Below are 27,925 nucleotides of genomic sequence, written 5' to 3'. Positions count from 1 at the left end.
ACTAAACACTGTGCATCTAGCCTGTGCATAAATGCATTCTATTGCTAATTCATATCAGCTAAACTATATTCATCTAACTAAATTAAAACTTTTGTTGTGTGGCCCTTAATCCAAAATACTTTCTCCTTAAATTGACACTCAGTCCTTGCAAATGAGAACCTCTGATATAAAGTTTTTGTTTGGATATGCTCTAAAATGGTCTGTTGAGTTTCTAATTACAGTTTATGCAACTTGTCTTTTATACCATGAACTCACTGTGTTGGAGTCCCCTATTAAAAAGGCCCCGTCCTGTCTCTTCTGCTGAAACATACATATCTTGGCCACATGAGGGCAGTAGATGTCTAGGGATAATAAGGTAATTTAAAACCTTGTCACACTGACATCCCACCAGAGCACAAATCTAGTGTGCCAAACCAAAGAAATACTGTATAATAAATATAGACTGACGCTGTGAAACAGGTAGTTAATAGCTGAGAGAGAAAAAAGCTATTCAGGAAGCCTTTCGTCTCTTTGATGGATATCTAAATATGCTGACCAGACATTTTTACATAAAAGACATTTCCTTTCCATTAATTATGATTTCTGAGATATGATACAACTGTACATTTCAAGGAAAAAAAAAAAGTTTGTGGCTTTAAACCAGTTGGAACCAGCTTTTAAAATGCTGAATGTAAAATCATGAAAAAAAAATGTGGGGATAAAAAAAATGTTTCCAGATTTGGGCTTGCTGTGCAGCTCTCTGTACAGTGTTAAACAACAAACAACTGTTATCTGCACTGACAGGCTGTGTTTGAGTAATGGCACTGCCGAATCCCACACTGAACCACAGGATAGAGAGGGGGAGGGAAAGAGACGGAGAGAGAGAGAGAGAGAGAGAGAGCAGGTGGGAAAAAAAGACCATAACAGAGGGAGCAGTGGTTCTAGTAAGAGACTATATAAATACATAGGCAGAGGAGAGAAACACCTTGGGGGTGTGGATATGTGCACATTCATGGGTCCATGTCTATGGGTAGAGTGTATATTATTCTGGCCTGGCAGCCTCCGGGCAGAGTCGCTCTGCCTGATAGGTTATTTAATTCTGCCACTTTTTGAAGATGTGGGCTGGGCCAACCTGACAGCCTGATTCTTTACCTGTCACCACACTCAAGGTGCGATGGGTAATCTGTATAAGGATGACCACCCGCACTTGCAAACACATCCATACATACACACTCATGCAAAAGCATCAACACACTCATACACACTCATACACCAACATAATATTGCTCTCCTGCTGTGCAGAGATGGTTTTTGTAATGCCCCAGCGGCTCAGTGACAGTCTGTCAATCAATCAAACTCATCCCACCCCATCTCACCTGTAAATGAGTGTCTGTCCGTCTCCAGGGCCATGATAGGCTGATTGGCTCTGTCAGTCACAGTGTCAGGCAAATGTAGATCAATGGGAACCATTGAGTACAGGGCCCTGTAGATTTAAACAGATTTCTCCACAGTCATGCACTGCTGATGGCAGATGTCACTGAAGACGGACCTAGCTTCAGTGAGCTTCTGAGTACCGTGGAGGCTGACTTGTGTCAGTGGAAATAAATATGGACATAATAAAATAAAATAAAACAAAACAAAATGTAGGAAGAAAAAAAAACATTGATTGGGGCTTATGAAGGTGCACAAACACAAAAATATTGTATTGCATGAAACTTAGATGTCCTGTCATGTTTAGTGTAATCATAATAAAATCTGAAAATGTTGTATACATGCACTGAATGTGTTATGGTGTTAGTATAGGGCTGCACTGTGCAATAAATGAATGTATGACTGCATTAATTCATGCATAAACAGATGAATAAATAACATTAAATGAATATATTCATCTCATTAAATACATTCAGCTGCACTGCAAACACACTGAAACCACAGAAGAAACCGACAACTTTTCAAGGGCAAACAGTTGTGTTTTATGATCTATAAGAACATACTGTATTTATAATGGGTGTGCCATATGTACAGAAATGTGTTCAGATATTCATATGCTGAATCATAATTAATGGTAATGAATGCAAAAAAACAAACCCCCCCAAAAACATATGTGCTAAAGACACACTGACATATTTTATTATTCCAAAGTATAATTTTGCAAAAGTAATAATAAGATAGTTTTCGGCAAAAGCCCTTAATGCCTGTAGCACTCATACTGCATCATAGTGGGTTTAGTTGAGGTTGACGGTGCTCTGTAACAGTCTCAGCTTGTCATTGAAATAAAGACAGGAATTGTCTAAAGATGTTGTTGTGCACATAAGTAATCAGAAGAAAATGTTGGCTCATTTCTGCAAATGATACATAAATCAGATTTGTATTTTATGCATATTATATTATCAACCTTTCCAAGATGTGATGTAGTTCTGATATGAGCTGACTTTGTCATCAGAGGGTGGATGAGATGGTGTGAGACTTTGGGCTGTTTTAGGCCAATAAGCTATAACACTGGTTGTTTTTTAGTGAGACATTGTTGCAACAAAACTGAGTATTTTAATCCAAAATATGAACTTTTCCTAAAAAATAATCAAGTAGATTTGCATAAATGTAACCACATGTTAACCAAAGCTTTGTTGGAAGATAAGCAAACATAAAGTTTCAACATATTTGCAACATAGTAACGTACAAATTTTATCTATTAGTCGCTCCAAACAGATCCTGCATTGTTTGCAGTAATGATAGATGAATCCCCGCATGAGCTGGTCTCTTGTGTTCAGGGTTGGATTACTTTCCAGAGTTCATTCCCTTTTTCATTGTAACATTCTGGTTTATTCTCAGTTTAGTTTTGGTTCTTCTTATTTTTAAATTTCGAGTTTTGTTTCAAAGTGTACATTAACGCCCACCTTTTGTTGAAATTAATCTTCCCGCCTGTTGTTTTGTATTTTGCTCCTCATTTGAACTAAAAGATAACAAATCTAGTTTTAGATATCTCATACTGTTTTAAGATTTGAATCAGAAAAGTAACTATAGCTGCAAAGAAATGAAGAGGAGTAAAAAGTACAATGTTTTGCTCTCTAGTGTGGTGAGGTAAGAGTAGAAAGCAGCATGAAATAAAATCAATAAGTACAGTATGTAGGTTAGCCTGAGACGTAGCCTGCTGCATCTTACCAACAGTAGCTCCTCTCAAAATGAGTCATCTGCTCTTTCCTTAATGTTTGTGCCAGATACTGTAGACACAATTAAATGCATTTTACATGGTGTTTAAACTACTTAACCACTATAATAGATATTAGTTCAAAGATTGTCAAGATCGTCTCTGTTCCATTAGCCCTGACAAAAGATTATATTTTCCAACACAGGGTTTGCTTAAACGATTCTTTCCTATTCTTTCTAAAAAGCTCCAGTCCATATTCTATCGCAGTTACTTTGATTTGCATTTTTTTCTCTCTTTGTTTTTATTCAACAGTTACTTTTTAACCCTTTAGACCCTGGATTAACATCAGTCTTAATGCGCTGTGTTCTGATGCCTTTCACAAGCATTTAAATGCGTGGAACCTGAGAAAATTAGTTTGATTTCTTTTAAAAACATGGGAAAAGGCAATGAGCAACTTGGCAAAATACAGTATATATAATACTATAAATACATTAAAAAATATATTTATAATTTTTATGATTATATATTTAAAATTATGTTACAGAAATTACATGTTACATAAATATTTATTTTGTTCTATTTTTAGCTCTTTCTTGAGGTTATTTTCTTGTTTCATTGTAACTTTTACTTTTTTTTGTTGCTATTTTTTAGGTAATATTCTTGTTACTTTTAACTAATTTTTGGGTCCAATTTTGTTACTTGCTCATTGCCTTCTTCCCATGTTTTCAAAAGAAGTCAAGCTGGTTTGCTCAGGTTTTTAAAGGGTTAAACTATAGGCTTACCATTTTCATTTCAAGTCAGGAGCAGTCTGACTTTACTGTTCGTTTCTCTAAATCACCTGTTTGATACGACCAAATAGGCTTATGTGTGGTCTTCGGTCCTCGGCTAAGGCACCAGGAATCACATCAAATGACGGAAAAATTATTCAACACCTCAAGGTTAAGTTACTAAGCCCACAGACTCGGGCTTCATGCTGCTTGCAAAGTGATTTTCTCTTTTTTTATGCTCTGAGGGTAAAATCAATGAGGCTCAGTCTGGTGAGATATTAGCTGTTTTTCCAATTCATTTATGATTTGAAACACTTTATGCCCAGAGACAGCTTGATACTCTGAGATATCGGGATGATTGTTGCCACAGCTTGCATTTTCACCACATAGATTTCATCACTTATTCTGAACAATCATTTTGAACCTGGGACCTCTGAAGTCCAGATTCTTGTTCAAGTGAGATGTTAATTTAATCAGGGCTTTACTTTAACTGTTATGTATTCAATTTGAGTACAAAAACTGTGTTAAGACTAAGTAAATCCAGGCAGAATGTGTATTCGAACGCGCCAGCCGTGACATAAATCAACCTGTTCCCGAAACGCTTAATCAAGGCTGTGCAGTTTTTCTGGGAGTAAAATAAGATCTGCTTTATTATGGCTGTATCTGTATATCGATCAAATGTAGAAGAAGTAGTTTTTTATGACTCTTAATTAGCAGTGGATAACATACCTCACAGTAAATATGGAAAAATGTGGCTGTCGTTTGTTTAATTAAAACTATATCTGTTGAATACTGCACAGGGAGTAAAAGTTACTGCAGGTGCAGGCAGTGTGTTGATCCTGTGGATTAAATTGTGTGTTTGGGGTTTATTCAAACTCATATCTGTGCAAGGTACGTTTTTGGTCCCACTCATTGCTTCCTTTAACATTCAGTTTGTAATTTTAGACTAGGCTATGCATCTGATCAAGTTCGCATCTTCCATCTTTTAAACCTTGCTGCAGACAAATTGTGCCTTGGGAACAATAAAATCTGCATCTTATTCAGTCCTGCAATAATAAAAGTGGTTAACTTGAGACATGTTAACTGCACCTTTTCATAAAATTTGAAAAATCCTGTGTCAACTTGAAAGCTGCATTTTCATGAATATTTTACATGGCAATATGAAAAATGGAATTGGTCCCTCGTAGTAAGAAAACACACAGCTCTCAGCTCTATGGAGACTTTAGGTATCTTTTAAGAACAGCTTAACACTCCCTGAAAATATTTTGCTGACCAGTGGTTTAACTACGGTGGAAACTTTCAACGAGGGATGTAATGATCTGTCGATATGGGTTTATGTATAAGTGATCAGTTATTCAATGATCAGTCATTAAATATTAATGCAAAATGAAAACACTGATCGATATCATCATCTTTAAAAGTCCAGTGTGTAGGATTTAGGGACATCTATTGCAAGAAATGTTTTTTTTTTTTTTTTTTAACATGTTATTTCTCCAGTAGTCTACAAAAGTCCGACACTGACTCGAGATAGCACCATTCGCGTTTCGCATTTTTACATCGGCCACTGTTGGTCTCCAACTATACGCTTGGCAGGAGAAGTTTCAGTTCTACAACCTCACTGCTAGTTATCACTTAATCCTACACACTGGACCTTTTTAAAACATCCTTTGGCGTGTCACCTTCAAACAGCGTCATGCAGATAATCGCAAGCAGGCAAAAAAACGACAATGAGGATATTTAGTCTCCTTTGGGAATGAATCACCAATGTGGAAATATTTTGCATTTTGGAGAAAAGACGGGTTGAAAGACAGAGCATATGTCATGTGCAAACCACTACAAGACAAAATACTCAGCAAACACAATGAACTTGGTTAAGCATCTTAATCCACTTGTTGCTCTTATACAACAACATTAGCTGCTATGGTTCAGTTTCAAAAATGTCAAGCTGAAAATTAGTGCAAGTAGGCTGAAATTCAACTGTGCTATAGATGCAGCGACTTTAACTATGAAAGTAAAGATAGTAATATTAATAATCTAATACATGTAGTCTGCAAGCTGCTATGCTAATTTATGCAATGTAAAAGCCATAGGATTAAGCTAATAATGGTGACTAGCAAAAAACTGTTGTTTTGTCTATGAATCTTGATGGTCATTATTGAACTGAATTTTGCATTTTTGTTTTTGTTTTTAAACTGTGCTCTATGTCTGTCGCTGAAGTCAATTTAAATTAAACTTAACTGCACTTTACTGGTAGCAAGGTAATAAGGACCGTACATATTTATTTCTCAGTATTCTCTTTACTAAAATACAACTAGTATACAGTATTAACAATGCAAATATTTCAGAATAAAACAAACTCATTAGGCTTAAGTTGCAAATATTTACTGTGACCTCCATTTCCACTTGCATGTCTTGAACTCTCTTAGGCAATATGAGTTTTACAATGCAAGTCATCTGGTGTATTTACACCAGTTAGCATTCAAGACATGTTCAAAGCTCAATATTGATTGTTTGAGCTACCATTTGTTATAGTTGTATGTTTCACACTGAATATTGACTTCAGTCTTAAGAAGCCACTTTGTTTTGGCTTTTTTGCTGTTTTAAAACATTTTACATGTTCTCTGTATCCTTTGTATCTTCTTAAAGAGACTAAGCAATACATGCATATATTATGTCCTCATTATGGCCTCTATGGAGGCCTAAGATTTTTGCACAGTACTGTATATATTTTTTTCTTTTATAGCCAAAAGCAAAAACAGAAAGGGGTGTCAGCTTCTTTTGTAACTGACTGTGCTAAATTGGCATATGATATAGTCTCAGTCATAGGCCCCTGATTTTAACTGAATTAAAATCATTTCGTGGCAGACTTTGTGATATTAAAATATGTTGTATTGTTACCCAAAGCATTGATATAATATCTTATTATATTTAAACTAGTAATTAACACCCCTACAATTAAGCTCATGTGCCAGCTTACTTTTTCTAACACACTATTAACATCAGCTTTATTAGGACATACTATACAGTACATGCCAAACGTATGTGACATTTAGTTCTGCCCCCAAACAGCCAAAAAATTGAACAAAAACAACAACAACCAAAACTAACAAGTGCTGCGTTAACATACAACCCTTAACTCCCTGCAGTGATGAAAGATATTCACCATTAGAGGCCAGCTTAATGCAGCAAAGTGATCTGAAAGTAAAAGTGTCCTCCGAGAACATAATAAAAATACCACCCACCACTTAGAATAATGTACTGTATACTGCGCCACATAATGATAAAAGGAATCTAAAATCAGTTTGCAGAACTTTCTTTGGTGACTCACTCTGGTAAATAGCGGCCAGGGTCAGTGGCCACAGGCCTATATGTATTGGTAGTAGGTGGGAACCTCTAATAAATATGTCTGAGTTGCCATGCTGAGTGCTGTGTGAGGTCAGCTGCCCCGAGGCATTGGGTGGGAGGTTCACACCAGGTGAACTGCATCCCAGAGGAAGCTCTTAATGTGAATCAGTAGTCCTGTGCTCAGACCCAATCTCTATTCTCCATCTGGACTAATTGCCCTACTTGGCCTAATCATACAAACATGGATGAATACTAAACATGAGACCCCTCCTTTTCTGTCTTCCCCCTTCTCGCTGTTTCTGTTTCCTTACCAGCACCTTTTATACTCGTACCCACTCAACACTCTGCTCTTCCTCTCTTTCAGATGCCCTGTCTTTCCTTCCTTACTTACTCCAACTCCTTGCTTGTTTTTGAAGAGGGGGGAGAGAGACGGACTGGCCACTTCAGGGACCAAAGGCATGAGGTAATCCAGGCAGGATTGTAGGCCTCCTTTGTCCCACATCTCAAGACTTCCCACAGCTCCATGTGGGAAAGTAAGACCACCGGTCTGCATTCAGCAGGAAACATTGGACTGAATAATCATGTTGACAGGTGAAGAGGAACTCCTTTGTGTTTGCAGAGGAAAACATGGTTTCAAAAATGTTTTGTTGTCGAGTGCTCTTGAAGGAGCTGCCGCTTGCCAGTCCTGCCACAGCTAGTATGTGAGCAATGAGAACTCCAGTGGGCATGTTTTCAGCTTGGCTATAGCAACACAAGGCAAATATAATGCGAAAAGGAACAATCTTTAATGAGAACCAGTAACTGTTGCCCAGTAGCCTTGCTTGTAAGCAGTGTCAAAATAAAACAAATTGAACCCACAGTTCGAGAGATGTGCCCAGATCTGAATGTAGAATATTTTTTTTGCCACCTTTCAAAAATACAAGTGTCTTCTGAATACATAATGCTGTATATTTTCCTTCAAATATGCCCAAGGATTTCTCTCTTTGTGTTTCTGCTCCTATTCAGTGCACCACTTTATTGGGTGCTGTAGTTTATTGATGGACCTTGACTCAGAAGCTGCACAAAACCCTGCAGTACCAGCACAGGGGTGCTGAGTTGAAACCTTCCAGGTTTCATTTATACCCCCCTCATTATGTTTACATGAACAAAATATTACTTTTTTTGCACTTATTTTGATAAAGACCATATTACTACTAAGCTGTTTACATGACAAATGAAACTGAATATTACATTAATATTTACATACAGCTGTAGTATGTAGTACAGCTCTAGTCCAATTAAGGTAAAATCCAGTGCCAGAGCTTCCTATAAGCGACATATGCGGCCACCCCGGGCACCACCTGGAGGGGGGCCACCAAAACATTAGCCGCCCAGGGCACAGTACAAAAATTTTAAAAAAGAAAGAAAAAAGACGAAATTAGCATATTTGCATGCATCGTATTTTTTATTGTTTGTTTTTTGTTATTATCATATTAAATCCAATCAATATAAAATATAGTAACAATGATTTGAAAGTAGGTGTATTTCTCCCTCTGACCAGAAATGTGGGGTTTTCTTTTGAACATGCAGCTCTACCCCACAGCCTTGCAAACTGTTGGCTACACATCCATGACAATCCAGAGAGCTGATCACAAGAATCCATTTGTTGCAAACTGCCATAAAACCCCCTCTTGAGATGTATACTCTGATTATGCTGGACACACATCTAAAGAATGCTCCTAAAACCAGAATAACATTGGCACATCCCTCATATCTTGATTGGAAAATGCTACATTTCAAGTAAAGCAAAATAGAAAATGCTGTTTACATGACCTGTATCAAATTCTAAATATTGTTATATATGGAATAATAGTGGATTATTAGTGTGCATGTAAAATCATTGACTCATATCAAAGGACGTCCCCCAGAGAGAAGTGAATACTGTAGGTCAGCCCACATGTTTGCTAACCGCTACCTGCTGACGAGGATCAGAGGTGTTGCTGACATCTCTCAGCTGTGCCACGTACTGTACCTTTTGCATCACTTCTGATGAGAGCCGGTCTCATCTTCATTAAAAGTAAATACAAACAGAAAGCATCTGGTCAGCAGGTCTGTGTGGAGACAACAGCTTCATTCAGAAAACGGCTGCAGCTCAGAAAGTTTAATCAACTGAGGAAACACGAGAGAGACTGCTCAGTTCAGAAATGAATAAATGGAAAATTGACGATATGTGATCCTGAATGCTAAATATTCTGAATATTATATAAATTAAACACCAAGGAATAAACTTGGGCTGAAACTAGGAAAATTGAGTACAGGATTGGCAAAGTGTGCCTGAGTTCATTTAATGTGCAGCCTAAATATAAACATCATGTCTGGTTTATGAGATCATCTGTGTCCTTCTCTATCACTGTACCCCTCTCTACAGCCTTAGCCAGAGGAGTCACTGAGCCCTATTTTCACTGATTACAATACACCAGGGTCCAATCATTGCCACGCATGACATGATATTTTCCGTAAGCGTAATTATACTATTGATTAAGCCACGGAGCTTCCTTTACCAGTCGACTGGTATTATTCTCATGCAGAACATGAAACATCTATGTTTTTTTCTGTTGACAGAGCAGGAGGCTGATAAGTCTGGGTTCATCTCCATCAGGGCTGCAGGAGTCACTGATAGTGAGCCTCTGGGCCGGGGAAGACAAAGAAAGCATGGGGGACAGAGAAATGGGGTCAATTTAGCATAAGCGAGATGAGAAGAGAGCTTCCTTGTGTGAGTTCTTTGTTAGTTCGGTGTCTGCCATCACCTCACACTGGAAGCTGGTCTGTCCAGAGCTGTCTTGATAAACATATCTTGTAAAAGTCTGTTCATAAAGTGGATCGTTTATACAGCAGAAGGAGTATTGAGATTCTTTACTCAAATAAAAGTATTGATACCTGTAACAATACTCTGTTACAAGTTAAAGTCCTGTATTAAAAATGTTAATAAAGTATAAAGTAAGAAAGTAAATAAGTGTAATCAGGAAAAGGAACTTTAAGTATGAAAAGTAAAAGTACCGAATTCAGGAAAAAAAAAGAACACACCCAAAAAACTCAACATTATAATAAAAAATGACAACCCCCTCAAACCCAAAGAAAATACACCCCGAACCCGAAATTATAAAAAAGCAAGAAACAACCCCAAACTCAAAATTATTAAAAAAAGAAGAAATGAATTACGTTAAGTGAATTTTAAAAAAAATACATAAATGTTTATTAAATGTTTATGTATATAAAATAGTTGATAGAGTAATCAACCAACTGTTGAAGCACTGTTTGTAGAAACTGTTTAATCATTTATTTCACAATTAATATCAAATTTTATAAACCTTTCTCATGTTTTTCATGCCAAAATCTTGATTTGGAAACGAACTATACCTGACCCTCTGCAATGAAGTGGAGTAAAGGTATTAAGTAGCATGAAAATAAAATACTCAAGTTGAGTACAAGTACCTTGAATTGATACCTAAGTACTGTGCTTGAGTAAATGTACTTAGTTATGTTCCACCACTGCATTTATAAAGGGCTGCGAGATGAAAACCAGCAAAAAAATCTTTGTTTTTTTGGTTTTGGAAATACTGTTTTTTTTTTTTTTTTTACCTCACCCAATTTAAAAAAAAATATATAATAAAAATCCTCCAATATATCTTACATTTTAAAACACCAGAGCAAGGCTCTAATCCTTGATAATCTTCCACACGCTGTTAATGAGAGAAATATAAAGTTACACTTCTGGCCTCAAGTGACATGTTGAGGGACGGCTTTAATGGTGGTTTTGCATTAGGCGGATTAAACCATCTTTCTCTAAATTCTACCCTCATTCTTCACCTAGCCCAAATGGCCAGCCACTGACAAATAGAAAATACTGTACCCCCAAAATAAATCACATTAAAATAGCTGCTTCGGCTGCTGCTGACCAAACGTCTTCATCTGCTCCATGCATGTGAATGTGTGCATGAACACTTGTGCATCCCCTCTTTCTTAATCTCCTGTATCGCCAAACGATGGTGTCATCCCCCCAGTCTCAACTGTTAATCTGGAGCCTTATCATCATGTTCCAGCAAGAGCGCTGACACACTAAGTCCCACTCAAGGTCGCTTTAATGTCAGTTTGAGGTCATTTTGCCTGGTATGGTGCCTTGGAACCTCCTGCTTGCCCAGTAGGGGCCTGGCGTTACTCCCCTCAATCATGGGCGAATTTACGATCCGAGGAGGAACCGTCTCCCATATGCTACTGAGCCTCTCTCTGCGTTTAGCCTGCTAATCCCCACAGGAGATGGGGAGCAGCAGACCATGGTAATATGGATGGAGAGAAGGATGGGAGGAGAAGATGATGGGAGGAGTGGAGAGGAGAGGAGAGGAGAGGAGAGGAGAGGAGAGGAGAGGAAGGAAAGGAAAGGAAAGGAAAGGAAAGGAAAGGAAAGGAAAGGAGAGGAGAGGAGAGGAGAGGAGAAGGGAGGAGAGGAGAGGAGAGGAGAGGAGAGGAGAGGAGAGGAGGAGTATTGGTGTCAGCAGAGAAGGTGGCCCTAACAAATCAGTGACAGTGGGGATGAAAACTCATAGCCACAGCACTTTCCCTGAAGTGTCTGCTATCAGATAAGCTGAGAGATTTAGTTAAGACTTCATATTTAGAGCATGGCTTAAGCTGTGAGACGATGTCTTAACTGTGGTGATGCCAATGTCACATTGTGCTTGCCATGCTCCATTTGTCAAATAGGATTTTATCTGCTTTTTTTATAGCCGAAATACTGCACGCCTTCGCCAAATTATCGAGGACCACACGCAACTATAACACTGATTTGATGATCCCCGCTTGCAGCTGATGCAACTCATATTGAGCCAAACTTCCAAATATTATCATTAACGTTTGACTGGTGACAGAAGTAATTGAAGAGTGCACCGTTCCCACTCGCAAGTCACTTTGTGTCACTGTTGCAGGGGCCCGAGCACTTTCAAATGAAGTCGAGCACGTATTGCATCCTTGCATGACTCCGATTTGCTTTTCTCTCATTACACTTCTCATCATCATTAACAACAATAGCTGTAGATTGTCATAAAGAGGTTTCAGAGAGAAAGAGGCATCAAGCAAAGGCTTTCATCATTCTCCACGTCAGTTAGTTATAATGCTGCCTATAAACAGTCACATTATAATCATCATCATCCGCCCCTTAAATGTAGCTTCTGTGGCTCAGGATTATGAGCACTATTAGATCCTACGTAATCGCTCTCTAATATAGGGCTGGGATCTGTAGTAAAAGACTGAAGCAGAGAGGCGGGGTGCATGTGAGGTCATCAGGAGAAAGAGAGGAAGTAGTTGTGGTTGGTCAGATTAGGATTCTTGTCCGTAATTCACAGACAGCATTGATCAGATCTGAACAAACTCTTTGGGAATGATGATTGTGATAATTGCTATATTGTGGCATTTTAAAATGGCACTGATTAGCCCGAACGCTAATTTGATGTTACACCAATTAGGGCTTGAAAGACGCAATCCATTTAGAAAAAGCTAACTTGAAGTGATAATGTGTTTACCTCTATGGTAACTTTAATCAATACACAAATTGTGAAAAGTGAGTGATGGCACCGTAGTACAACAAAGTAAAATGTTTAACTACACTAATTGTTTAATTTACGCTCCATATCAAATTACAAAGTTATGATGATGATGACTCAGAGAAACATTTATTTGTTACTTGAGTCTAAAGTGTTGAGTGGTAAATATATCTCCCTGTTTGTAATTAACTCTTATTATGTGTCTCAGTTAATGGCTACAAATCCAAGCAGTTCGAGAGAATGTCTCAGTGTTATTAAAGGGCTTGCCTTGACTGGAAATATATGTAACTGTTTTGTGGTTTCAAATTCTGAAATCTTCTGAGCTTTTTGATTGAACTGCAAAATAAGTATTGTTACAGCTCAACATGATGGGAAAATGAAGAAAATAAAGTCCACTCTGAAAATGACTGCTATCTTCTCTGAACTTACAGGAACACTCACTGCAGTTTAAATGTATAGTACGTATATAAGATTGTTGTCTCACTTGTGTTGCCTGTCAGAGGTTGAGGTCTGCTCTGGACATCTTTTCTTAAATTGCTCTTTAGCTTGCTGACAACGGTCCTCTTCCTTCACATGCTTGAGGCCAGTTGAAATCTTCTCTGTAAATGAACAAGCGAGCCGGGGCTTGAAGTGACGGATGTGCAGCACGCGTCAGAGGTAGACAAATTGATTTTCTTCGGGTGGATGGTTCCGGTATAGTGGCTGCTTTGGGCAAGAGAGGGAACAAGAGATATGTCAGAAGCACTTGGGTGAATGGGCCCAAGAAACAAGAAGAAATGGAGGCACAACATGTGTACTGGTGCTGTGGAGAGACCTCCCAGTTTGCAGAGAAAGCTTTTATGTTTAGTGGATAGTGGTGTGATTCACAAATTGTAAGGCACACAGACTGCATATAGTGAAAGATGTTTCAAGAGAATCTGATGTTTTTTGCATTAATTGATTTTCTGGCCACCTGGGGACAGTGCAAAATGCTGAAGCACGGTGGATTGGTCATTCAAACACAGGACTTTTCCCCAGGAGACCGGTGGTTGTGTTCCCTATAAAAACCAGCTTTGCGTTTTTTTAAGGTCATCATGTTACGTACTTAACGTTAAGTTACAACGTGATGTCACTTTCACATTTCTTGTCCTAAACCTCACTTACAAGCTTAAGTTTTCTAAACCTATTCTATGAAACTTTACACCCGGTGTGTAACATGACGTCACCCAAACATGATTCTTTACTTATGTAACTTTGAATTACTAAACCTGATATATGTAACTTTACTTTTTTGTACCTAACCTACGTAATTTTGGGTCAATAACATAATTTTATGTTGAGTACATAATGTGACGATGCCCAACCATGATTCTTTTAAGAACCGTTGTATGTCCATTTTTATGTTATCATATGGAACATTGTATGAGGATACGTTGAACATTCCCTTCATTTGAAATCATATTTTTGGCCCCCTGATAAATATAAGTCATATTTTCCATCTCCTTTTAGCTTAATTTTGGTCTCCACCAATTCCCGATTGAAATATATGACTCTTTTGTAGCATATTGCTCCACTGTGTTCACAAGCTAGCTGCTAACTTTGTCTGTATGCAGTTTGGTACTTGGCAGGTAGAATACTATTGATTTATCTGAACTTTTATCAGCTGGAAAAATGCTGATGAGAGCTGTGGGACTGAATAAAAAGAGTAGAGATGCAGAGGCCATAAAACAAAAAACGAACGGCATAAGATGTCAAAATGCTCCATAAAACTGAGGGCAACTGCTGGGTTGATAGATAATTCTTTATGTGTTCTTTCCCAGGAGTTACACCCTTTCATATAACACTTAGTCATTTGACTCATTTTTATTATAAAAATATTGATTTGTGCAGCTTTAAAAACTATGAAAATAAGAAAATAAGGTACCTACAGGGGGTGTAATGCCAGGCTTATAGATTGGGGTGTGCTTTAGTTCATAAGGTTTGATTAGATGGTTTGTGCACTATTGAAAAGTAACTGTGGAGCTTGGCCACAGCCAATTCCACTATGTCACCCTCCCAACAGGATTACGACCGGCTGGCAAGTTTAAAGGTGCAGAAAGTGGAGAGTTCTAAAACTGTCACTCCAGCGGCGATGCTTGGGTAATTAAAACGAGCAATTAAAGCTTTTATAATCAGCACTGTCAGTGAACTGGTGCACGAGGATTAACGTTCAGAGTTGCACTTTAAGTTGCTGGATGCATGCTTTGCCAAGGAATGTTTTTAAATTCAGCTTGAATGGAAATGGAGTGACTTATAGTAGAGGCGACAGGGTGATGAAAGGTGATGGAGTAGGCGGAAGCTGGGTGGTTGCCTAGATGTGCCTGCGCATAACCACATATGTGTTTTTTTTTGCGTGTTCAGTGTTCCTGGGCTACAAGATAACATGCAATTCATCACAACAACAAAAGAAAGAACAGGACATGTCCAGATCTGGCTTCCAAAGGCATAACTAATACATCATGATACATCCAGGCTTTCGCCATATGGCTTTGAGGAGCTGTGATGCATCAAGTCATCTCACTAACAGCACTCTAGTGTGTGTCCAGGCCATGAGAGGGCCCTCCTTAATGGTTCGAGTGATAATGCATAATAAAGACACATAAAAATGAGATTTAACTTTCTCTATATGGTGCGTCCTGGATGAATGTGTCTGCAGACCTTGGCCAAGGGGAGTCCTAGCAGAAAATAATGTTGTGTCTCTGTTTCCAATAAAACAAAACAGTAAATTATTTACAGGGGGCCACTGAGTGCGCATCCACCTCATTTGTATTCCCGTCGCCACGGTGATAGATGTGACATCATGGTGATGAATGAAAGCGTAGGGATTTTAAAAAGCGCTTCCTCTGGAAACCAAGGACAGATGGTTATTTTTTATGAGAGCTGCAGAATAATCAAACCAAATGAGCTGGACTATTTTGGTGGACAGATTTGCCAGACATGAAGGTGGTTGTGTAAATGTGAAAGTGAAGATGTCAGTTTCCAGAAACTCTGCCTGATCAAGGTTTAGACAGTCTCTCTCTCTCATCTATAAACTGTGTTTTGATTAAACATTTTGATTATGTACAGATAGTCACAAATTCCTAAAGTACAGACTACTATAGATCATATTAGAGACCAAGTTCAAGTAAATCTGTTTGTCCGCCTGTCATGTCCAACGCAAACTGTATCTCTGACCTCCAATTAGATTACTAGACTCAGCTGTTGCACTTGTTCCTGTGTAGGAAAAATACAAATTCAGCAACATGTAAACACACACACAGACACACAGACACACACACACACACACACACACACACACACACAGGGATAAAACCTGCAACGTGGTTTCATACAAATTTGTTCTTTCACAACCAAGGTCAGCATATGGGTCTTAAAAAATAAATTGCTTCTGAAAGCTTTCCCAGCAGATGGCGGCCATCTTGGCTTATCGGTGCATAGGTGTGATTTTTGAGCCGGGTTGTGCTCCATCACAGCCTCCCCTGACCGGCTGATTGAACACAGGTGTAACGGCTGAATTACAGTCTCACTGTTGGACATTAACCCCCTATATCTGGACTGAAATAGTCATTACTGATGACACCCAATGTAATTGCTAATTTTACGCCTCAGTAGGCACATTTTCCACTCGTCTTCTCCTCATTCAACTCCTCTTTCTTTTCTATACCAGTTCAGGCTTAAGTTATTCACCTCTCTTTTTTTATCTGTCACTATATCCCAGTCGTAAGAGCAATTTATACCTGTCTCTCTCACTGATATGTCAGTCAACAACCTCATGGGTAAAACTGCAAGGAAAACATAACCCCCCCCCACCACCACCCCCACCCTCTTTTAAAATCTCCTCTTACATGTTACTGTATCTATATAGCTGTATAACCATTCATCTGCTTTCTGTACTCGCTTATCAACAGCATGCGCTGCAAAAAACACCCTGGACACTTCATTAGCCTGCTGCTGGGCTTACACATACACACATACACACATACACACATACACTTACACGTGCAATTTTGTGTTCACCTGTTTGCAACTCTAAAGAAATGCAAGACTCCAGCTACAGAGCGCCCAGAGAAAACCCGCACGAAGAGGGAAATTATGTCCACACAGGAGGGAAAAACTAAACTGCTGCCATGCTACCGAACTTTTTGTCTCCATTTTATCACAATTTTTTGCGATACACACATTTATCTGTTAACTGCTGAAAGCACAAACAGAGAAGGTTGGAAAAATATATCCGATCTCCAAGTCTCTGGATTTTAACAAACTGAAAAAGAAAAATAATTTACTGGGGGGAAAATTGAAATGGATCCCTTCCTCAGACACGTCAAAGAATATTACAGGCTTACTCACTGCGAGAGAGTTTAAAGGATTCTAAAATTAGATCTCAGAGACTAGTCATGAGATTATGCTCACCTATGGAAGCTATTTGGTAAGACAAGTGAAGACATCTAACTGCCTTTTCAAACCATTTTTCTCTGCGGCAGGTTCAGTCAAATAAAACCCAAAGCGTACTGAGCCAGATAGTGGCAGTGGGAAGCATGTCACTGACTGTGGTAACACTGATTTCCTGAGGCACATTGAAATAACATGAAGGAATATGCAAAGAAGCTCAGCTGTTCTAGGATTTCCTAAAATTAGAGCTGTTTACACTGCAGCTTTTTGGTACTGCGGAGCAAAGAAAACACCATCTTCTGAGATAGTTTGCGATGTCTACCATCAGTTAATATAGTATTCACTTAACAAGCAAGACTGTGTCAAATTCACAAACATTTGAACACGTCTACTTGTCTGCATGTCTTCATCTGTAGTAGCTGGGGAACATGGCAGAGAAAAGACAGCATAAATAAATGGCTTTTCTTTGCACTACTTCTCACCTGTAATCAAACAGGACCTTAAATTATATGTGCATTGTCAGCTCTGGCATCCACCCTCCCAATCAGCCACATGTCACTCATAATTGTACATGGGATAATTATTCCACTTAATCTTTTATGTAATTCCCAGATGATTTCCCTGTCTGCCCTCGACGTGACATTAAACCCACCATTATCACATTGTTCTGTGAAAGGTTAGTGTGCCGAGCAAAAATTAGGAGGCGACGTGCATACCACAGAGTACAATAGGACTGATGTGCTGTGGAAGGAATTGCTCATAAAAAGTGTGGAAATAAACGTAACCTCTGCCTTTCACATGGTCTGTTATTACTGCTGCTGATACTGCGATAGGCTCTCAGTGAGACTGGATAAATCAGTGTAGCAGCCCCAAAAGATTTGACCAGATTTGACCTCTAATTTGTTCTCAACAAAGTCAAGAAGATGTCAAAGTGAAAATCTGGCATTATACTCCCAACATTGTATCGAAAACACAAGTAACATACGGGGTTCCCATGGTCATGGAAAACCTGAAAAAGTTATAGAATGTCACAATCCTATTTTTCAAGCCTGGAATAATTGAACATTTTTCTTCTAAATGTAACCACAGGCCTTTGTTGTGTAATCCTAACGACACGCTTTTGTTGACATCCCAGGCATTGGTTGTGGCATCCCGGAGCATCAACAGCAGAGGAAGGAGGATACCTACAGCATAATACATAGACATCACTGACAAAGCGGCCAAATGTGACGACTTGGGATGACAATGTGTTGGGTTCGTACAAGCCATTCACAGCACAGTAGAGTGGGACCAGATGAAACATTGTTGTGGGTACATTCTAGCATCTGATTGAAATACTGTCAATTATCACCCAATGCCCCAAGAGCTATGTCGTCATCACACAATAGCCACTGGGTCCTGAGATGCCTTAGAAACAATTTCACTGTTGAAATTTTGCTTATTTATTCAATGTTTGTACAAGAAGCTGAGTCACCTGTTTTATTAGTCAATATACCAATCACTTATGGGCTGTGAACGCATAAATATCTTGTTTGCATGATTCAAGTCTTTTCTGCCACTAGATAGCAACTTAGAAAAGCCAACAAAATTCAGAATACATCCTGAATATATTAATTCACATCTCAGAGCAACAACATTGGTATGCAGAAGTGTTACTAGAGGAGAGCTCTTTTTGTCAAGGTCAGTGTGACTTCTGAACTGCTGCATCCATTCAGTGACTGACAGGGTGCTGATAGAAGACAGATGAGAGGCAGAAAACTTATAAACACATTTCCATCCTATAAAAAAACAAAAACAACTGTAGGTGCTGAATAACCCCTCTTGTTTGAACCAAAGGGAGCAAAGGTCATGATCTCGCATTGGCACCAGCCACATGCTCATCTGCATTTGCACTGAGGTCAGCTCCGCTCGACGGGGGGAATCTACGCTCAAGGATGAAGCGCAGGTGAGTGGACTGCCCTTGAATGAGACGGCACATGGCCATACATAAGAGATAACTGTTGAGGATAAAAAGTATGGCAGTACAAAGAGAGCTGTTGTACAGATAAAAGAGAGTACATGTTTGAGAGGGTTAGAACAAATTCAATTTAGATATGGAGAGCGAATCCATCAGCTTTAAAAACAAAAATCTTAACAGCAAACCAGGTTGAAAAGGCCTAAGAAACTCATTTTATGAGATGAAAAGAGAATATAGTAGTGCTTATTACCTTTGGTATACTATTTCATGATTTTCCATATCCTTACAGTTTGTTGAATAGCGTCTCTTAGCTCGTCTGAGCTTTTGGCCTCATGATAACAAAGAAGTAGACAGACTGAAGTGGAAGTTATAAATTTTCTTTGTTTCACCTTTAACCAAGTGTCAGCAATATTTACTTATTTTCAATTAGATTACAAAATAAACATAAAAAAGATATCTGAACATAAATGATTTGTTGTGACATTGCTTTGACATTAAATGGCAGAAGGGATGTTGAGTAAATTAACATAAACGTACTTTAATCAAAAAAAGACTTCAGGTGCTTGACTTCTTGTTTCTTGCTTGTCACATGTAATGGCTTCGAATGATGATACATTAGAGTGACAACATTTCAATGACTTTGAGATGGTTCTGTTTCAGTCTCATTACAGTTTTCCTTTATCATCATGCCCAAGTGGCCCACTTATTGAAAAAAATAAACTATTTATTCATATATATTAGAGTGGTTCCTTATTGAATAATATTGCAATTTGCAAACAGAACAAGGTAGAAAACAACAAGGTCATATTAGATTGAGACTGAATGATGCTCATTAAAGCCACTATCTATGAACCCATGTGTTCGCACACACACAAAATCTGAGCACTGACTGCACATCATTACTCACGCGGCCGGTGATTTCCCTTCAAGTATGCATGCATTTATGGAGCTGTTTATTACAATACAAAAACGGCAAAGTGTGACAATAAAATGTACAGAAGGGTGTGTTGAAATGAGTGCAATTCTTGTTTCTCATTTTTCAGTGACGGTAATGCCCAGCATCAGGGCCTCCAGAGAAGGTGAGGATGGATTTCTTGATGAAAGACCTCTTGAGAGTGGCTTGATTGCAACCAGGGGTGGAATGTAACTCATTACCATTGCTGTCATTGTTGTAGTTAAGTGGCTTCTTTACGCTCTTGCACTTTTTGCAGGTGCAAGTGCTTTCTCCAATCAATAGTTCTATTGTCAGATATTTTTAAGTGTTGTCCTTATACCGTGAAAGAATTGCAGCGTTGTCACAGTGGTGGAGAGCACAGTCTCCAGAGCCTCAGTCATTCATGTACCTAAGTACAGTTATAAATACTTTTCATGACTATTTCCATGACTATTTCTATTTTTTTTCTTCTACTCCACCACACTCCAGTAGAAATTATATGTCACTTGTCACTCCTTTACATTCATCTCAAAACTAAGAGTGTTCTCATGAACTGTTCATATGTATACCAATGAAAAGTAATGTCTAGGAATTCAAATATATTCCATAAACAACAAATCTGTACATAACCCATGTAATCAGGAGGGCTGCAATCATGTGACCAGTGCGCTTACGGGAGTAAAGAAGTAAGTAGTATAAACAGGGAAAGCTCCATACGAAGGCAGGCTGGGGTGGATGGGTCAAACAAACACAGGACTCCTCCCAGCAGACTGGTGTTCTTGTTCCGAATAAATCCAATTGAACTCATTTTTAAGGTACATCATCACCATGTTTCTTTTCTTAAAACTAACCTATGTAACTTCTATCCATCTATCCATCCATTTTCATTGCTTATCCAGAGCCCGGTCATGGGGGCAGCAGACTGAGCAAAGTGCACCAGACATCCCTCTCCCCAGCAACTCTTGCCTGGGTGATCCCACGGCATCCCAAGACCAGACGAGATATGTAATCCCCCCAACACATACTGCTACCAGTTGGATGTGCCTGAAACACCTCTAACAGAAGGCACCCTGATGCCAGAACGAACTCAACTGGCCCCTTTCGATGCAAAGGTGCAGTGACTCTACTCTGAGCTCCCCCTGAATGTCTGAGCTCCGTACTATATCTCAAAGCCCCAGCCCAGCGTAACTTTACTTTCCTAAAGCTAACCTATATAACTTTACATTAGGTATGTAACGTTACATTCACACAACTAAAGAATTCTTAGCGTGTACAAAGACAATAACAAAACTTAAAGTGTGTAATTTTAAGCGGGACACACATGGGATTGAAACCAATCAATGCTCCAAATCTATTCTCTTGACTAAACCCTCACTCTCTGGTTGCAGGCGTGTGCCTAAATCTACACTGAGCTGCATTTTTCAGCTTTCCCCACTTAATCACTAAATTTAACTGATTGCACAGAGGTGATCGACTGAGGTGATTAACAAGGGAACAAGAGCTGAAATGGCAGCAGCTAATGAGGCACACTGGGACTCAGAGGGTAAGGCTCTGTTGTTGCTCCAACAACAACTTCAGTAAACAACATGCTGACTCATCCAGCGACACAAAGCTAGAGGGTTCTCACCACCCTTTTAGCTGCACTCATTGCATTTATACACATTGTATTGTATGCATATAGTAAACACATTCACAAACACAGTGTACATACACAATTATGCAGCTGTCAAGACTGATATTTGAAAAATTCACCGTTTCCTTTCTCCCTGTGGCGCAGACCTTCATATCTCCTCCTCTCATCCTTTCCTTTCACCCCTGGACTGAGGGAGGACCAGGGGTGGGGAGTGGGACGGGGGGGTCATTGTGCTGACAGACGTCCATACAGCCTCAGGGAGGATGTGGCTCTGAATGAGTCTGGCAGATGTGTGTCTCAGGGTTTGCCGCCTTCTCTGGTGAACAGTCACTGGTCCTGGTGTTAACCCTTCTGCCTATCAAAACATTAATAGCAACACAAAAACAGATGCAATACTACTGACATACATTTAGAATCGAAAAAACGCAAACACACTTCTTTGACATCCTAAGTGTCTCCACCCTTTGCACATTTAGCCTTATAGTACGTGTGAATCAATTCTTACAACCTCTGCTTGTGCAAATGACAAACAGGTCACTTGGTTAATTACACAAAGCTCTGGCTTTGCAATAAGTGGCTAAAAGGAGAGGAAGAGCTTCTGTGTTCAATGCGACATGACTCGTGTGTTTGTTGACGGACACCTGAAGGTATCTGAAGCAGGCTATTGATCTGCACATGGGCTGGGAACAGATTTATACTTTGATTTCCTAGAGTAAACACAGAGCGTTTGGATAGGGATGTAAACCAAAGCCCAGTCTGTTGACTCCATTTGTCATATATATTCTCTGTTCGATAACTCAATAAAGTGTTTGAGACAGCAGCTGCTGAGGGAGGAACTTCAAGGCGAGCGTGTCTCAGTTAATGTATTTCTGTCAGCAGGACGGAGGGACCAAGGGATAGAGGAGGAGAAGGACGGGTGGATGGAGGTAAGAGGTGAGTGATCTCTCCATTGCTTTCTCCACCACCCTTCTTTGTCTTTCTTTCTCATTTGTATCTTGCTTTTTTTCTCCCTCACACTCTCTCGATTCGCCCAGCAGGGACACATTCTTGCACCTACTAAAGACATCTGCATTTCTCCTCATGCTATATGTACAGACCCAGGTCCCAACAGGAGCACTAACTATGGCTGCAGTTACAGCCATAAATTGTTATAAAGACCCATTTCCCAATTACATTCTGTTTATTCTTCATAGCAGCTTGTTTTATTGATTGCAACAAACTATTAGGGTTCTTGTTGACACATGTATATCAAACAAGTTTTTTGAAATTGGTTCTGTCTGTTCACTTTCTTCTGTTTGTCAGTTTCAAAGTTTGCACCCATTGGGTTTTGATCATCACACACAAATGTTTAGAAGTCCAAAACTTTCATTTGAGACCTGTGTAAGAATAGTTACCGTGGCTCTGAGGGTCAAAACACAGCATTTTGTAAAATGCATCACATGTCACAAAACACTACATTTCACAAAACAAGTTGACGTTTCACTGTTTTCATTGTTTTGTTAAAAGTTGATGTGCTTTCTGAAATGTGTTTCATTATGTTTTGTGAAATGTGTTTTGTTAAATGTTGTGTTTTCTGAAGTGTTGTGTTTTGTGAGATGTTGTGTTTTCTGAAATAAAGTGTTTTCTAAGTGTTTTTGAAATTTTATTGTGTTTTGTGAAATGCTGTGTTTTGTGAAATATTGCAGTGTTTTCTGACATGTTTTTGTGAAGTGTCATGTTTTCTGAAATGTTGTTTTTTGTGAAATGTCGCGTTTTGATACATGTATTTTCTGAAATGTCGTTTTGTGAATTGTCATGTTTTGTGAAATGTCATTGTGTTTTGACCTTCAGGGCCACCTTGCATGCCTTTTTTAAAAATCAATCGATTTTTGATAACAAAGGAGCTGTCGAGAAGCAGAAAACATGTCCTTCACATGCACAGGCATCGTCAAATGTGTCTCTGTGTTTTATTCACAACTTTTGTCTGTATATCACACTAAGTCTTGGCCAATTGTTTCCAGAGAGATTATACAGACATGACAGCCCATCACAGCTGTTTATTACATTACCTAACATCTGATCTCTAATCTCTCATAGGAGAAAGACAGATAGAGAGAGGGAGGGAGAGAGAGAGGTATCCAAGATTAATGTACTGACAACCGAGCAAACCTCAGATTCTCCCGTCCTCATGAATATGGATGAACGAACCCACCAGGAGAGAATACACAGCTAGCTTTAATGCTTTAATGCGCATTACGGCAATAATAAGAGAGAAGCTACTTAGATCACATAATTCTCCAGAGTCTCATCATAAATAACAGCTTACATGTAGCTTACTTAGATAAATAGGCGGATGGATGTGAGGGATGGAGCTCCTGCATTCGCTCAAGCTTAGGAGATTTTTTCATGCATATGAACTCTAACTGCTCACAAATCTGTGCAGTGTGTGCTATGTGCATGCGCATTTGTATTTGCGTGTGCAGGGAAAATAAAAAGCAGAGGCAATCGCATCTCCAGAAAATGTCATTGACTCCCATTACACCCACAAAGCCCTCAGTGCCATTACACCACGGGGCAAATTAGTCACTATGAAGATAAATGGGTCCACAAGAACACAATAACTTACCATGTAGAATTCCCATTGAATTATTAACAGAGCTACTCATCAGAGCCACAGGAGAGGAGGTGCAGAGGCCTGAATTCCCGAGTTAAAAACATTTTTTGGATATTTGACAAATATCTTAATGCTGCATCCTTGCTCGCACACATGACCAGCCAAGCATGCACGCACATGCCAAGACCAATAAGCACACACACACGACAGTATATCACCATCACACACTGCATATCACTCATCACCTTGCACATACACACACTCGTGCACAAACTAGCCATATCCTATTTATCCAACTGTTTGTGGAGCCATACATTATCCAGAGCTTGACACCAGACCATTAGTTACAGTCTCTCATCCAGCTATAAGGGGTGATTCCTACTTGGAAATCTGCCTTACATCGTACTAACAAAAATTATGCCAACCAACAGGCCTTTTATACACACAAAAGCACAAATTCACACATGCATGTGCACATGGAGAGGTAATGTATGATGAGAGACAATAGCTCAGATCACAGTTCTGGGTATCACAGCTTCATTTGTAGGGATAAAGTAAAAGTAGAGAATCTACATGCGCCACAATAGCTCATTAAATATGCAGTTGAGATTTCCTTTTCGCATTGAGTGTGTTGAACAGGCAAATGTATTAATTTCATTTCAAAAACCAAGACAGCTGTGAAAAGGTGCAGCACATGCCTATAGGTGCACAACCATGTGTGTGTAGGGATGGTTTAGGATTTACTGGTCTTAGCCATGTGCTGTGCAGAGCATATCAGGTTTATGCGAGCTGGGTTTGCAGGCGTATGACCGTTTGACTGCCTTCCTCTGCTATCTGACAGTGAACGATGTGTCCGTAACGAGGTGGCGACGGACAAACTACGTAATGGGAACCCAACCTGTGAGACGAGCCATTAATCTTGGTAAGGCAGAGATGACCGCTGGACCTGGTCTGCTCACTGTAACAGGAAGGGTAACATTAGGATTTCATGCCTCTCTGACTCCTTCCAGGCGTGGTCTGTGTTCTGGCTTTTTGAACAGAACACTACTTGATTTCCCTAAGGATGCCTGCTATAAGATCATCTCTGGTTTGGTACGCATGAAGTCTCTAAGAATAGGACAACTCATGTAGGTCAGGTCACAGGACCATTAAATAATTCTCAGCAACGAAATAAATATAGGATATTCAAGTCAATGTAAAGTTTATGTGAGGCACAATGTGGCAGAACTTGTTTGAATGTATTTCTCTGGGTGCTCTGGTTTCCTCCTGCATTCCATAAATACATAAGTCAGGTGAACTGGAGACTGAATTGCACAAAGGGCTTGAATTTGAGTGTCTGTGTATGCAGCCTGAAGCAATGGACTGATGACATGCTCATTGTACTATATCATCCCGTCAACTGAAAGGAATGAATGAAAAGGTTATGTTAGCCATATGGAAATATTAGTTTATATCATGTCAGTCAGTGATTCAGAAATCCTATGATGTATTTATCCAGACTGTAATAAGTTTAATTCTCGCAAAAGCTGTGATCAAAACCATTTTACAATAAACTCTTAAAATACAGCCCTTGATGCCTGTGTTTACTTCAATTTGTATGAATTGTGGAGTCCTTTGAGTTGATTAAAACAATTACAGTAAATACATTTTGATGGCTGACTGAAAACCAAGCATAGGAAAATATTACTTTTTTAAATTAGGTTCAAAAGGCTGACCTGATGTTAAAAAAAAAAAGAAGAAAAAAAAGAGTTGCTTTCATTTAGGTATTGAGTGATTCTGTGCATTTTCCCCCCTTTATTCAACAAGTGTCCACACAATATCATGCATGAATGCATTATCATCATCATCAGCAGCAGCATTAAGATAAGGAATACAAGTGTTTGGTAACAATTACCATTAAAATATAAGCAGGTCTATAGAACAAAATATTGTGATAATAAATACATAAATCAATGAAATGATTATGAAATACACACAACAATAATATATATACACACACACATGCTATATATATATATATATATATATATATATATATATATATATAGTATTAAATGCTCAAGTTTTCTATCAGAAGTGTTTTTGCTTTCAGGAAGAAAACAACAACAACAACGATAATAATAATAATAATAATACTATTGTTAATTATTACAGTACTTGTTACATAGGGTAATGGTCAAAGTGTACAGAAATGCATTCACTTGAGAAAAAAAAGCTCTTGTTCTTGTAATTTTAATTCAGAAAAGGAGCAGTTTTTCCCTTAGAAAAATGACCAGAATTCTGGCAATATTTCTTTTAATTCAGGAAAAACAGGGCATGTGTGTGTGTGTGTGTGTGTGTGAGTGTGTGTGTGTTTATATAATTGAATACATCCATTGCCTAATGATATTAGAAAATTTTAATACAAACATTGTTATTGTTTATTATCTTGTTGATTCAGAAAAAAAAAAACAAGCGCAGATTATTTTTCATGAAAACTTTTTCCCCATAAACATGTGATAAACATTAAACTTTTTTGAATTGATGAGATTATTATTTCAGAATCCTGAGAAAGTTTTTATATAAAAATAAAATTGCTTGGTTAAAAAAAAAAAAAAGGTTGTTATTCAGGAAAAACAAGAGCCTCTCAGAAATCTGAGGCAGTTATCTCGTTAATTGTGAAAAACAGAGTTGTTTGTTGTTGTTGTTTTTGTCTTACAACTGTAAAATGTCATGACAAATGACCTATATTGAGAGTAAACAGGACGTAGAAACCTTTACTTCACCCATCCAGCCACACGTGACTTCATGGACAGCAGATGCAACGTAAACCCAGCGCACCTGGCTGCGCTGCGCCCTGGTTAACGTGGCTGACTGCTGATGGCGTGTTACTGTGTCCCCACTGCTGATGACGCACTGCGCGGTCACTAACTCCATTTAAACAAAAATTAAAGTGGCTTTGCCTGAGCTGGGCCTTTCAAAATTAAGAAAATGTTTCTTGAGGAGGACTTTGAGGAGGAAATATACCTATTTTGCAGTTGTTGCGGCTGGGACGCCATTCTTCGTCATTCTCACCTGCTGTGTCATCAAACGTCTCCACTGGACAAACATGCTCCACTTCAGATGTCACTTTGGCAGCAGTGGAGACTTTTCCCAAAGGATAACACGTTGAGATCGGCTGCTTCACGTCAACAAGCTAAGTACTTGTTAACTAGCTATGCTGAGATGTCCTGGCTTTGTTTTGTGTTTGCTGATGCTGCTGGTTGTGTTTACGGTTTTCCTGTGAACCTGCTTGTCTTGGTCTTGTGCTGGCTGATGCTTCTCCTGTAATTTTGCCTTCTACTTGAGTGGCTTTTCATTGTGCAGTTGTTATGTTTGATGCTTGACTCTATACATTGACATGCTTTTATTCTGATGATTCACTGTTGACAAAACACTCGTGGGAGTAGAGTTCCTGGAATATTTTGTCCTTGGTTTTTACAAGCATTGAGGTGTTTCCTGCTGGCTGTTATTTGTCTTCATGTGGAGCGTAGGTAGATTATGTGACAAGTAGGCCCTGATGAGGCACAGATATGCAATAGGCCCAGCCACCTTTTCCCCATAGAGGCAAGACTTT

At 38.9% G+C, this 27,925-nt stretch overlaps 1 long non-coding RNA gene across 1 annotated transcript in view; it reads left to right on the top strand.

The window, feature by feature from the left end:
- LOC148189740 (uncharacterized) overlaps positions 1 to 25,839 on the top strand; it is a 73,807-nt gene extending 47,968 nt beyond the window's left edge. Inside the window, exons 3-9 of the long non-coding RNA XR_015776427.1 lie at positions 7,601 to 7,699; positions 18,349 to 18,467; positions 19,050 to 19,158; positions 20,214 to 20,249; positions 21,004 to 21,216; positions 22,617 to 22,670; positions 25,172 to 25,839. This is a non-coding gene — a long non-coding RNA (uncharacterized LOC148189740). The remainder of the gene's footprint in view (positions 1 to 7,600; positions 7,700 to 18,348; positions 18,468 to 19,049; positions 19,159 to 20,213; positions 20,250 to 21,003; positions 21,217 to 22,616; positions 22,671 to 25,171) is intronic.
- The last annotated feature ends 2,086 nt before the right edge of the window (positions 25,840 to 27,925 follow it).

The sequence above is a fragment of the Plectropomus leopardus genome, chromosome 4 (genome assembly GCF_026936395.1).
Source record: "Plectropomus leopardus strain MGB_pleo_1.0 chromosome 4, ASM2693639v1, whole genome shotgun sequence".
Lineage (NCBI taxonomy): Eukaryota > Metazoa > Chordata > Actinopteri > Perciformes > Serranidae > Plectropomus > Plectropomus leopardus.
Note: the sequence above shows the minus strand (reverse complement) of the source record. Positions and strands in the feature narration are given on the sequence as shown.